Source organism: Crocuta crocuta, unplaced genomic scaffold (genome assembly GCF_008692635.1).
Source record: "Crocuta crocuta isolate KB4526 unplaced genomic scaffold, BGI_CrCroc_1.0 scaffold24, whole genome shotgun sequence".
In the NCBI taxonomy this organism is placed as follows: Eukaryota; Metazoa; Chordata; class Mammalia; order Carnivora; family Hyaenidae; genus Crocuta; species Crocuta crocuta.
Genome location: NW_027530974.1, coordinates 6,198,269 through 6,210,909, shown reverse-complemented (window position 1 = coordinate 6,210,909; position 12,641 = coordinate 6,198,269). Strand labels below are relative to the sequence as shown.

The 12,641-nt window shown below is 43.9% G+C and overlaps 1 long non-coding RNA gene across 1 annotated transcript in view; it reads left to right on the top strand.

Moving 5' to 3' along the window:
• Positions 1-4,998: 4,998 nt before the first annotated feature.
• LOC144236433 (uncharacterized) overlaps positions 4,999-12,641 on the top strand; it is a 33,130-nt gene continuing 25,487 nt past the window's right edge. Inside the window, exons 1-2 of the long non-coding RNA XR_013336538.1 lie at positions 4,999-6,683; positions 7,695-7,930. This is a non-coding gene — a long non-coding RNA (uncharacterized LOC144236433). The remainder of the gene's footprint in view (positions 6,684-7,694; positions 7,931-12,641) is intronic.

Sequence of the window (12,641 nt, the reverse complement as noted above, 5' to 3'; positions counted from 1 at the left end):
GAGAGGGGCAGAGGAAGAGAGAGAGGGAATCTCAAGCAGGCTCCATGTTCAGTGTGGAGCCCAATGCAGGGCTAGATCCCATGACTGGACTGTGAAATCATGACCTGAGTCAAAATCAATAGTCTGGCGCTCAACCAACTGAGCCACGCAGGCATCCCTAGGGTTTCCATCCTTTTTAATGCTGAGTGGAATTGTATGTGTGGGTCACATTTTGTTTATCTATTCATCTACTGATGGATACTTGGGCGCTTTCACCTTTTCCCTATTGTGAATAATGCTGCTATGAACATGGGCATACAAATATCTCTTTGAGGTCCTGCTTTCGATTCTTTTAGATACATATCCAGCAGTGGAGTTGCTGTGGTCATATGGTAATTCTATGTTTAGTTTTTTCAGGACTCATCATACTAATTCTTCAGTGGTTGCACCATATTCTTATATTCCCACCAGCAGTGCACCTTAGTTTCACTTTCTTCACATCCTCTCCCACATGTGTTGGATGTGAAGTGTGACTCTGGGGTTCAAAAGTTAGTTAGTCTTTCCCTTCTAGATCTTTCTTCTTTTTAACAAAATTTTTAAGCTCATTGATTTATTTTGAAAGAGAGATAGAGTGCAAATGGGGGAGAAGCAGAGAGAGAAAGGGAAAGAGAGAGAGAGAGAATCCCAAGCAGGCTCCACACTGTCAGCACAAAGCCTGATGTGGGTTTTGAACTCAGGAACTGTGAGATCACGACCTGAGCCATAGTCAGCACTTAACTGACTGAGCCATCCAGGTGTCCCTAGACCTTTTCTTCGTAATTCAGTAGTTGCATGCACATGTGCACGCACGCGCATGCGTGCACACACTCACGCACGTGTGCACACACAGACACACACACGGTGGAAAGATCTTGATCATAATACGGTAACTCATGAAGATTCCTGGCCATTACACTCCTCACTGCACTCAGCTTGGTTTATTTAGCAGGCTGTTTAGGAGGATGAGAGGGCAGGAATGGATAGTATAACCACCACCCCCTCAACCTCCAGCCTCCTGGATGCCAAAGTATGCTTATTCCTCTTTTCTCTCTTCTACACTTTCAGGGTCCTCTGTAAGCACTTAGGAAACAGAAAAAGAAATACATAAATCACATTTCAAGAGACACCAGCTTATTTTGAGTCCACTAATTTAATGAGAATGACTTCTCAGGAAACCTGTTCTGACTTGATCAAGGGAGCTTGGTGTAGGCAAATTCTCCACCTGGCATACAGAACTTGGGCAGGGGTGTGGCTGCCAAGGGAGACAGGAGTGACTCACACCTGCTTACGACTCAGCAGGGGCCCTGCCCTAGACATGTCCCTTTCTCCTCCTCCCTGTTTTTCCTCTGTCTGTTCCATGCTCTCAGGCCTTCCTCGCTTCCAGGCATCCTGGGAAACAGTGACTGAAATCACATGGTGTTGAGTCATAAGCCATCTGACCACTCAAGTGAAGGCAGTAACAATGACTCCTGAAGTTTCAAGACCCAAGGTCCCAACTCCCAGGCCATGATAGTTTCAGAGCACCTCTAGTTCAAAGGCCTCTGGCCAGAACTGCTTGCTCAAAAGGGAAGATAGCTCTGAATCTGGACCAAAGCCAACTTCAGTCAGGATGCCGATGAACTTAGGCAGCAAGTGAGTGCTATGAATTAGGCTTTGGGTGTATCCTGGCAATTAAAAAAAAAAAAATCATCCAGTGTCAGAATCATACAATTGTAGCATTTGAAGTCCGAAAGGACTTTTACATCTATCATATGAAAGAATTCTAGGATTAAAATAATGTGTGTTATTGATCTTATCCAAAGTTATATTGCACCTGGCTGGTACTATCTATCTCACCAGAACCCATTGTTAAGTTTTCAGGAAACTTATGAGCCAGTTGACTTTGGTGGGATATTTACAGCAGAGAAATTAACAAGCAGTACAAATCAGGGCTTCCTTCACCCCCACCCCACCTGCCCCTTCCATCTAAAGTTGGTTGTTAAAGATTTACTAGCACGTCCTAGATCCTTTTATTTATGGGTGAGAGAGAATTGCGCCCCAGAGAGGAAAAAATTACTTACCTAGGATCATACTATTAATTAGTGTCAGAATTTAGAACCCAAACCTTTTGCATCCTGTTTCTGTGAATGGCTACCTAAAGCATAGCTCTGTCACCCAGCATTCTGTCAAAAAATAGAGCCATGAAGATGTTACCACCATAACCCCAAGGAGTAAGAGACAAATAGTTATCTTGAAAATAAGTTCTCAGGGGAAAGAGACTGCCTACTATTTAGACCCATCCTGGACTTCCTGGAACTAGGAGTTAAGCTGAGTAATGAGCACCATTTTTGTCATACTTCTGTGGAATGCAGCAGGGAGACCTGGACACAGTCCCTCCTTTGTAACAACCTCACCAAGAAGTTTGGTAGCTCTGGAAGAAAAAGTGGCATGTTTGGTAGGTTGGGGGTAAACAGCCTGACTATAAGTAAGAATGGATTCAGATCCATAGCCTGAAAATCCATCGCTGAGGATACGTTATCAGATTTGCTCTACTGTCTCTTGTGATGACTGTGGTTCCAAAGCAAAAGCAAATGAACATCAATGCTTGCACCCTTTTCCCGGTGTGACTTTCCTGTCCTTGCCCAGTGGAACTTAAAGTCGTGATGTAGGACTTTCACAGGATGGCGAAAGTAGAAAGTAGGGCCTGCTACAAGCCGGGGGGTGAGGGGGTGGGGAGCAGGCAAGGAGAGGGCAGATGGGCAAGATGGAAGCCTTGACTGGGGTGCACATTCCAAGTGGGCCTCCAGAGCTGGTGCTCAGAAAGGCGGAGGGGTCCCCCCTCCGCAGAGGGCAGTGAGTCTGGAAGGAACGGGGAGGCCTCTGCTTCTCCCTAGCTGAACCACCCGGACTAGTGATCGGAGTAGGGATGGGGAGCGGCCACAGTGTATGGGTTGTGGAAGAAAAGCGGAATCCTAATACTTCCAAGGCAGGAGGGGAGTCACATGTCTCTTTGGTCTTCATTCCTTCCACACTCCCTCTGAAATCCCTTACAGATGTGCTGGTCAAACCTGCCTTACTGCTGGGAAGGCCCTTCTCATTTTCCAGAGGCTTTTCCTCCGTCGCAGCCTCCTCACCTGCAACAATGTCTGCTACATCTGACTCTGAGAGACCTTCTGATCTCGGACGCCCAACCCCACTCCATCATTTCATCCTTTACAGGGTTGCAATCTCTTTAACCCATCACCGTACTCTTGGCCATGAGTAGAGTTAAGGTCTCATCTGAAGAGTGATGTGATTCCTCGTGTCTCTGACCAGGGCAAGAGGTCACTTGTGATGGGCAAAGGAGAAGAAAACTCAGGCCCTGGGTGGGTGGCCTTCCTGTCTAGATTTCAGATGCCAAGTGTCAATGAAGGGACTCCTGTGTAAGGGGGGCAAAAGGAAGCCAGTCAAGTGGAAATAGCCAGTCAAATCCTTGGAAGAGGGGAGCCCAGAGAGGGTCCCTGTCTTATTGGACTTGACATTCCAAACACCTGCACCAAACTGATGCAACTGTGAGGGTCACAGCCTGCCTTCACCTTGAGAACAAGAAGTCCTCTAGAAACTGGAAAGGCACTAGTTACCAAAGCTGTGTAAGATGATCTCTTAGGTCCTGGGACACCAATGACTCTAAACAATTCCTTTGGATTCAGGGTCCTCTCAATTTGTCCCCACCCTGCAGCTGGGTCTACTATGCTCTTGAATATGAGTAGGTTGCACTAAGACAGATTTTTATTGGTTGGCAAAGGCATTAAACTTATTCCCACCTTGTGTTAGATTTTGTGGTCCTCTCCCCTAATCACACCACTTGTACCCAGTAGGACATCCTCTTCCTTTTTCCCTTCCTCTGAAAATTCTATCTGGCTTTCAAGGCCCAATCGATATACTGCCTTATCCACCCAGCTCTTGGTAGCACTACTGCTCAGGGGGGTCTGTCCCTTGGCTGAGCCCTAATCACACATATTTATACTATAAGATGTATCATGATGTTAAATAAGGTACCATGCCCATGCTTGAGATATTTGGAACATTTATATGCCATGCAAACTCATGTATTTGTTACACTGTAAAACCTAGTGCATATCAGGTGCTCAACAAATTAATGCCGAAACAATAGCCAACGCTGCAAAGGTCCATATAAATGGAGTTAGTGGGCAAAAAAGGGCAGAGATAGAATGTAAGCATATTCATTTCAATCCATAGAAAGGGCCACTAAGTCCCAATCCCACCAGCTTGCCATGTACTTCCTTAATACTGCTCAAAAAAAGCATGAGTCCCAAGTCAAAGGGGCTCTTAAACTTCCAAAAGGAGCTTCATGTGTAGGAACTCAAAGTTGACCTAACCTCATATGCATAGTGTTGATAAAAGGGTTGAGTGGACCAGACTCTTGGCAGTCTGCATCCGAGGAGATTATTAATCAGTCCTGGGAAGCAGGTGGGACCAACACTTCCGATAAGGATCAGGCGGAGGGCCTGAGGGGAGCTGTCGCTGGGGTGGCCTTTGGGGTGGAAGGCAGTTGTTAGAATTCTCCTTAAGGGAGGAGACCAAGGGAGAAGTGGCAGAATTTTTGGAGAAATGTAAAAGCTGATCCTCAAATTCACATAGATTGCAGGGGGCCATGAATAATGAAAAGAATCTTGCGAAAGAAGAACAAATTGAAAGAAAAAAAGAACAAATTGAGAGGACTCACACTTTCTAATTTCAACACTTATCACAAAATTGTGGTAATCGAATGAGCGTGGTGCTGGCGTAAGGATAGACATATCTATCAACAGAATAAAATTGAGAGTCTAGAGATAAACTCATGCATCTGTGGTCAAATGATTTTCAAAAAGGGTGCCAAGTCCATTCAACAACTGATGCTGGGGAAATGGGATTCCCACATGCAAAAGAATGAAGTTGGGCCCCTCTTATACACCATGCACAAAAATTAACTCAGATGGATCAATGACCTAAATAGTGGGCTAAAACCGGGGCACCTGGGTGGCGCAGTTGGTTGAGCATCTGACTTTGGCTCAAGTCATGATCTCACAGTTCGTGGGTTCGAGGCCCCGCATCCAGCTCCTTGTTGACAGCTCAGAGCCTGAAGCCTGCTTCGGATTCTGTGTTTCCCTCTCTCTCTCTCTTTGCCCCTCCCCCACTCGTGCTCTGCCTGTCTCTCTCTCTCTCTCTCTCTCTCTCTCTAAAATAAATAATAGAAACTTAAAAAAAAAACTCCTAACACTCAACGAGACAAACAACCAAAATTAAAAAACAGGCAAAGGACTTAAATAGACTTTTCTCCAAAGAAGATATACAAATGGCCAAGCACATGAAAAAGTGTTCAACCTCATTAATCATTAGGGAAATGTAAATCAAAACTATAGTGAGATACCACCTCCTACCCATTAGGATGGCCATTATCAAGAACAAACAGAAAATAGCAAGTGTTGGTAAAGATGTGGAGAAACTAGAGCCCTGATGGGGATGTAAAATGGTGCTGCCACTGTAAAAAACTGGTGTCTTCCCAAAAAATTAAACATAGAATTACCGTATGACCCAGCAATTGCACTCATAGGTATATACCCAAAGGAACTGAAAACAAGTGTACAAACAGATACTTGTCTACCTGTGTTTATTGCATTATTCACAATACCCAAAAGGTAGAAACAACCCAAGCATTCATCAGCAGATGCATAGATAAACAAAACATTGTATATATGTATCCATACATTATGTGTGTGTGTGTGTGTGTGTGTAATGACATATTATTCAATCCTAAAAAAGGAATAAAGTTCTGAGTATAACATGGATAAACCTTGGAAACCTTATGCTAAATGAAATAAGCAAAACAAGGGGCGCCTGGGTGGCTCAGTCGGTTAAGCATCTGACTTTCTATTTCGTTCAGGTCATGATCTCACGTTTCGTGAGTTCAAGCCCCACGTTGGGCTCTGTAGAAGCAGTGCAGAGCCTGCTTGGGATTCTCTCCCTCCCTCTCTCTCAGCCCCTGCCCTGCTCATTCTCTCTCTCTTTATCTCAAGATAAATAAATAACTTGAAAGAAAGAAAGAAAGAGAAAGAAACCAAACAGAAAAGGTCAAATATTGTATGATTCCACCTCTATGAAGCATCTACAACAAGCAAATTGATAGACACAGAGTGTGATTGAGGTTCTCAGGGGCTGGGGAAATGGGAGTTATTACTTAATGCTCACAGAGTTTCTGTGTAGAGTAGAAGTTTTGGAAATCAATAGTGGTGATGCTTGCACAACACTGTGGATGTAGTTAATGTCACTGAATTGTATACTTAAAAGTGGTTAAGATGATGGGGCACCTGGGTGGCTCAGTGGGTTAAGCGTCCAACTTTGGCTCTGGTCATGATCTCCCGATTGGTGGGTATGAGCCCTGGGTCGGACTCTGTGCTGACAGCTAGGAGTCTGGAACCTGCTTCTAATTCTGTATCTCCCTCTCTTTCTGCCCCTTCCCTGCTTGTGCTCTGTGTCTTTCTCCTTCTCTCTCTCAAAAATAAATAAACATTTAAAAAATGTTTTTAAAAAGTGATTAAGATGGCACATGGCAAATTCTATTACCTATATTTCAGCACAATAAAAAAAGATCTTATGAAATGAAATGAACAAGAATTGGCAAGTACAAGGAGAAAAGAAGATGCAAGGTGGGTATGGTGTTCTCTGGAATGGGGGGTTATTGGGAGAGTGGATGGCGGTGGACAGCCTTGTACTCCAAAGACATTTTGTGTTAGGCACCAAAATATGCCTTGATGCAAAAAAGGAAAGAAATGAAAGAAGAAAGAAAGAGAAGAAAGAAAGAAAGAAAGAAAGAAAGAAAGAGAGAAAGGAAAGGAAAGGAAAGAAAAAAGAAAAGAAAAGAAAAGAAGGAAGGAAGGAGGAAGGAAGGAAGGAAGGGAAAGAAAGAAAGAAAGAAAGAGAGAAAGAGAGAAAGAAAGAAAGAAAGAGAGAAAGAGAGAAAGAAAGAAAGAAAGAGAGAAAGAGAGAAAGAAAGAAAGAAAGAGAGAAAGGGAGGAAGAAAGAAAGAAAATCATAAGCAGGGAAGATTTGCTCCAGCAAATATGGGAGAAGCAACATTGACCCTTAGAGTTAAGAGAGTAACTCACAAGCTATCTGGGCCAACCCAAGATGCCAAGATAATAACTCTAAGGTCAGTATCTATCCCCGAGTTTTATCTTTCTGGTAGCACTTATTTCCCCTGCCATGTCGAAGCTCAAGTCCCACATCACTTGATCTTAGACAAAAGGCCGAAAAGCGATTCAAGTCCCATATCAAATATGGGAATGTTACACAAAATGTTTCAGGTGACAGATGCCAGATGCTGGAAAGCTTGTGTAGCTCAAAAATGTCTCCTCTTCCAGCCTGTCTTCTGTAGAAGAAGAAAAAAAGAGAGAGAGAGAGAGAGAGTGTGCCTGGGTGGCTCAGTCAACTGAGCATCCAATTCCTGATTTTGGCTCAGGTCATGATCTCAACAGTCCTGAGATCGAGCCCCATGTTGGGCTCTGTGCCAAGTATAAAGCCTACTAGATCCTCTCTCTCCTTCTCTCCGCCCCTCCCCTGCTCACTATAAACAAACATTAAAAAAAGAGTCAGTGCAGCTTGCATAGCCCTTTCTATTTACTTTTTAAGACAAAATATGTCTGCTTCCTATTCTACAGCATTACAAACTCTGCTATCGTGAGAGAAGGCTGCACAGAGTCACGCTCCTTCTGCGAAGCGACGGGACTTTAAATCCTCCGCCTGGGGTATCCAGGAGGTCACCAGCTGCACCAGGATAGCGCTGACCGGTGCAATCTTCCACCTCCTATGACTGGCTCTGAGCACGCCGTGTTGCAGCCTGTGTCTAGAATGGCATGAGCATTGAGATAAAGTGCCTCATAGTGCTTGGCACACAGTAGGTGCTCAAAATATGTTTGTGCAACACAGAGAATCTCAGTGCCCTCTGAGCTGGAGAAAGAAGCATGAGGAGGTGTTGTGAGGGGAAATAAAAGTGACATCCATGGAATCCTAATGAAGTCTAAGTTCAATTTTAAGACAGGAACATGCTTATTTCTTTATTATTATTTTTAAGAGAGAGATGGAGCATGAACAAGGGAGGGTCAGAGAGAGAGGGAGACACAGAATCTGAAGCAGGCTCCAGGCTCTGAGCTGTCCACACAGAGCCCGACGTGGGGCTTGAACCCACAAACTGTGAGATTATGACCTGAGTCAAAGTCGGACGCTTAACCGACTGAGCCACCCAAGCGCCCCTAAGACAGGGACATGTTTAAAAGAGTGCACACAGTCCTTTATTTGCTTCAAGTGTCTTTGAATACCTCTGCCATTTCATTTCAATGATCTTAAACCTTTCATTGGATCAGGAACTGATTTTCAGGGATAGGTACCGTTGAAATGAAGAGTGAACTGACTGTAAACCGGGCATGTCATTAATTATTTAAACCTGCTGAATGAAACAGACCACCTGAGCAGCACCTGGCTGGCTCAGTCCCAAGAGCATGAGATTCTTGATCTCGGAGTCATGAGTTTCATCCCCATGTTAGGTATAGAGATTACTAAAGAAAATTAAAACTTAAAAAATAAATAAATAAGTGAAATAGGTTTCCTCAAAAACACAAATAAAGAAGAGTGATGTAAAGAGATTTTTAGAAAGATGCTTCTGCATAAGTGACATTTCGGTAAATTCGATATGATGGCTAGTTTGCATATTTTATTTTCACTGCTTCCTTGTGATTGAACTTGTCCTATGTAGCTACACCCCACAGCTGGCCCTAAATACTAATTGCTAAGAGACAGGGAGGTAGATTCAATTAGCATCACATCTTTAATGATCCCACATATTACATACTTCACATGTATAATTACTTATTTTATGTCATCATGATATCCCATAGGTAAACAAAAACTTTGAGAAAATTTACTAGCTTTTCGGGGCGTGTCCCCCAAAGGGTGTCATTTTCATATGAACCAGTAACCAAGATGAAAATAACCCTACTGTCAAGGGTTAACCTGTGGAGGCACATTAAGTTCAGAAATTCCCCCTCGTGAGGTTTTCATGACGAAATGTCCATCACGCTCACACGTATAAGGGATGCCACAGTGTTGGAAGTACAGATTTGAATAATCCAGACATCTTGTATTCAGGGAGCTCAGAGGAAAGCAAGGGAGACTGCCCTATGAGTAAATCATTAAAACAAAGTCTGACTTGGGGCGCTTGGGTGGCTCAGTCGGTTAAGTGTCCAACTTTAGCTCAGGTCATTATCTCACGGGTCATTGGTTTGAGCCCCGCGTTGGGCTCTGTGCTGACAGCTCAGAGCCTGAGCCTGCTTCAGATTCTGTGTCTCCCTCTCTCTCTCTGCCTTTCCCCTGCTCACTCTCCCTCTCAAATAAATAAATATTTTAAAAATTAAAAAAAAACAACCAAGTCTGACAAGGACACAAAGACAGACTCAAGTAGGGTTTGGAGGGCAGCGATAGCCTTTACGTGGGTAGGCAACAAGGAAAAAGAATACCAAACAATAAACAGACGTTTTCACGGCAGACAAAAGTCAAGACGACATTCCAGGAAGAGAGAGCAGCAAGTGCCAAGGCACGAAAAGGGGGGCGGGTTTGGGAGAATTCCCTGTAAATCCGAGTTGCTGTGCGTGGGGCAAAATTAATGGGAGGTCAGAACAAGAATGGAAAACTTGAGGTTTAGCCTGAGATTTCTCCTCACTGGGTAGTAAAGGAAGCCTCTGCACAGGCATTTCGTCTTCATCTTAAAATATGCACGTAAATTGGGTTATTGGTTTGTAAAATACGACTGAGGTAGACTGAGCAGTCCTAGAAACAACTGAACCCCCAATCATCAAGCTTAGCTGTGCTCCTCAGAGAACCAGCAGCATCAAAAGATGAATGTCTCTTGCCATTCTCCTCCATCTCTGGTTTTTAAAAACTGTCAGTTCATCACAAGGAAGCCAGGCGAACGAAGCACAATCAGACATGGAGGGTATAGGGCAGTTTCCAACGGGCTGAGTGAGCGTGAGGTCACTGTGCTGCTGTCCTGGGTCAAGACTGAAGAGGTGCGGGGGCACCTGGGTGGCTCCGTCAGTGAAGCATCTGCTTTTGGCTCAGGTCATGATCTCATGGTTTGTGAGTTTGAGCCCCGCATCAGGCTCTGTGCTGACATCCGTGCTGCTTCAGATTCTGTGTCTCCCTCTCTCTCTGCCCCTCCCCCACATACATTCTGTCTCTCTCTCAAAAGTAAGCATTAAAAAAATTTAAAAAAAAATTTTTTTTAATGTTTTATTTATTTCTGAGAGAGAGCGAGAGGGAGAGAGAGAGACAGCGTGAGCAGGGGAGGGTCAGAGAGAGAGGGAGTCACAGACTCTGAAACAGGCTCCAGGCTCTGAGCTGGCAGTCAGCACAGAGCCCGACGCGGGGCTCGAACCCACGAACCGCGAGATCATGACCTAAGCGAAAGTCGGACGCTTAACCGACTAAGCCACCCAGGTGCCCCTAAAAAAATTTTTTTAAGAAGCTGCGGAAGGAGAGTAAGGGGTGTGGCAGGTAGGATATGATGCACAAGGAATAGCATTCTGGAGAACTGATCATTCTAATTTTTTAAAATTTTATTTATTTTTGAGAGAGACAGAGACAGCATGAGCAGGTAAGGGGCAGATAGAGAGGGAGACAGAGAATCCCAGGCAGGCTCTGCATTATTAGTGCAGAGCCCAACACAGGTCTTGAACCCACGAAACCACGAGATCATGACCTGAGCTGAACCAAGAGTCAAACAAAGGCTTAACCTACTGAGCCACCCAGGTGCCCCAGAACTGATAGTTTCTATACAATAGAGTTCTGTTCTCCATTCTCTAAGAAAGGCGACTGCTGCTGGCAGTTCTCATTCCACACCCCACCACTTCTGCAGCGGATGAATTTCTTCTTCCAATGTCTTCCACCGTCCAAATGTTTCTGCTATTCAAGCCCTCAGGATGGTGATTCCAGACTCAGCTTTCTGGTGTTTATCATGGACCGTGGGGGTGCTCTGCCTCTCATTCTCTGTTTCCTCCCCAGCATCCACTACTCCCTACCAAAAAAGATTAGAAACTCTCTCTAATCAAATGTGGCAAAGTCCACTCACACATTTAACATACTATGTTCTTTTTGTATCACAAATATAATTTTATTTTTTAATGTTTATTTTTGAGAGAGAGACAAACAGAGTGCAGGTGGGGTGGGGTAGGCACAGAGAGAGAGGGAGACACAGAATCCAAAGCAGGCTCCAGGCTCCTAGCTGTCAGCACAGAGTCCCATGTGGGGGCTTGAACTCACAAACCACGAGATCATGACCTGAAGTGAAGTCAGATGCTTAATTGACTGTGCTACCCAGGTGCCCCAACAAATATAATTTTAGTAAGCTATTGCAGCATCTAATTGAGGAAGGGGAAGAGGAAAGCAGATAATATTCACAAACCCACCACGTATTCCACTCTGTGGTGGGTGCTCTCAACATATTATCTCATTTATTTTTTTTTTAGACATTTATTTATTATTGAGAAACAGAAACAGAGCACGAGCATGGGAGGGGCAGAGAGAGAGGGAGACAGAGAATCCGAAGCAGGCTCCAGGCTCTGAGCTGTCAGCACAGAGCCCGATGCGGGGCTCAAACCCATGAACCGTGAGATCATGACCTGAGCTGAAGTCGGACATTTAACCGACTGAGCCACCCAGGAGCCCCCATATTATTTCATTTAATCCTCTCAATGTTTCAATTAATCCTCTCATTTTACAGATGTGAAAATAATCAAACAAAAAGTCCACAAACTCCAGCAGCCATCCTTTCCCAGCCCAGTTCTTGACTACAATGGTCTAGGCAATTATCTACGCAGATGACTGATAAATGGTAGGCGGGTTCCACTAGATCCTTGTCCCTGATCAAGTTGATAAGATTTACCTAGGTTTTCCTGCTTTCTCACCCCAGCCAGTTATCATGTCTTATCTTGGCACTCTGAAACATACATTGATGGAGAACAGAAAGTTCTTCAAACTATATTTGGCTCTCTAAAGGAAAAGTCAAAATCTTCTATGTATTTAAAATACAACTTTTTCCCATAAGGGATTTAAAGTGACCTAGAAAGATAGGTTCAATAACATGACTAAATATATATAAGAATAAAATAATAAGATCATAGATTACATAATATAAGTAGTTAAAATAAATATTAATAACAGGAAAGTTAAAAAAATATCATAAGCTACAGGCTATAAGGAAATATATAGTTGCTATAACTAAGCCTTAAATTTTACTTTTTGTTTATGACCAGCCAAACTGAAAAGGAAAACATGGTCAGTGAATAGGTTTTTTTTATGTTTATTTATTTTTGAGAGAGAGAAAGACAGAGTGTGAGTGGAGGAGGGGCAGAGAGAGGGGGAGACACAGAATCCAAAGCAGGCTCTAGGCTCTGAGCTTTCAGCACAGAGCCCGACATGGGGCTCGAACCCACAAATTGCAAGATCATGACCTGAGTGGAAGTCAGATGCTTAACCAACTGAGCACCCAGGCACCCAGTCAACTGATAGTTCTAATTGTTAGAGAGGAAAAGAAATTTTCCCAAGGGAAGCTTAAC